We start from the raw sequence: 1,496 nt of genomic DNA, 5'->3' as shown, positions 1-1,496 counted from the left end.
CACACACACACACTCAAACACACAAACGTGAATAACACACACACACACACACACACTCACACATACACTCACACATACACACACACACACACACACACACACACACATATACATACACGTGCGCGCGTACACAGAGTAAAAGGGGTAAGGTAGAGAGCAGCAGACCGAGAGAGGTTAGGAAAAGACAGAAAGGATGAGAGAAAGAGGGGAGACAAAGAGAAAGAGGGGAGACAAAGAGAAAGAGAGAGACAAAGAGAAAGAGAGAGACAAGGAGAGAGAGAGAGAGAGAGAGAGAGAGAGAGAGAGAGAGAGAGAGAGAGAGAGAGAGAGAGAGGGAGAGAGGGGGGAGAGAGAAAGAGGATAAGAGAAAGAGGGGAGACAAAGAGAAAGAAGAGGGACAAAGAGAGCGGGAGAGAGAGAAAGAGAGAGAGAATTAGAGAGAGACAGAGAGTGAGAGAGAGTAAATTACCCTGAGCTACACATCCTCACAGAAAGCCTCCTGTGAACGCACGCATCTTGCAGCAGTCTTGTATTATTTATACAAATTTATTATTTTTTTAAGTAGAAAAAAACTCGTTTGTGCTGTAAAGATAATTTTCCTGTGGTGTTGTCATCTTCTTTTTTGTGTCCAAATAATATAATACAGGTTTGGTTTGTTTGTTGGTAATGTTTTTGTTTTTCAAAGAAAAAAAAATAAAGGTGCTTTTCCCCACAATATGTTCGTATAATTTCTTTATTCAGTTTGTCTTTTTTTTTTTTGTCTTTTGTTCAGGGTGTAATGTAATATGAGCACTGTTGTAGGACTTGGAATTAAAGAGAAGACGTGTTGTTTTGATGGTTCTTAAAAAAATATTTTTATATGTTTTTGTTTTTTTGGTAAGTGTTTTACGGCGCTCGCAACTGCAGAAGGCCGTATGAACTCGCGGGACATATCTAACCTTTTCAGTTGGTAGAAAAATCTGAATTTTGCCCGAGTGGCGGCCGAAGCCTACTCTTATCGATTTTAGACCACCAAGGGATCTTTAACGTGCACAACTTTCGCATAGGCCCTCCCAGATTTTTTGGCCCTTGTCCGAGAAGGCTAGGTGTATATCTTTCTCACCAGAAGATCAAGGGTGTGGCTGAAAGATAGCAGTAAGAAGGAGCCAAGGAGCAGCAGTAGAAAGTAGAGTCAGGAGCCCAGAGGAAGGGGAAAAGGAGGTGAGGGGTTGGGGGTAGAAAAAGGAGACGAAAGCAGACGACAGAATATTGTTAGAGAGCAGGAAAGGAGGTGAAAGGAGACAATTTTAGAAAAGAAAATGTTTCGCTACCCGAATTCGAACCCGGAACCTTTGAATGAGAGGCCAACACCTTACCCTCTAGGCCACGAGAGCCCCCTGCTTTGATGTTTCAGGTAAGCCTTTCAGGTTCAAGCGTTAGCATAGGTCCTTTGATTCGGATCTGGCCGATTTACTCCTCCCCCCACTACTGATCACTGCCCAATATCCACAGTGAAA

This window comes from Aplysia californica, unplaced genomic scaffold (assembly GCF_000002075.1).
Source record: "Aplysia californica isolate F4 #8 unplaced genomic scaffold, AplCal3.0 scaffold00673, whole genome shotgun sequence".
Classification (NCBI taxonomy): domain Eukaryota; kingdom Metazoa; phylum Mollusca; class Gastropoda; order Aplysiida; family Aplysiidae; genus Aplysia; species Aplysia californica.
This window is presented reverse-complemented; position numbering follows the sequence as displayed.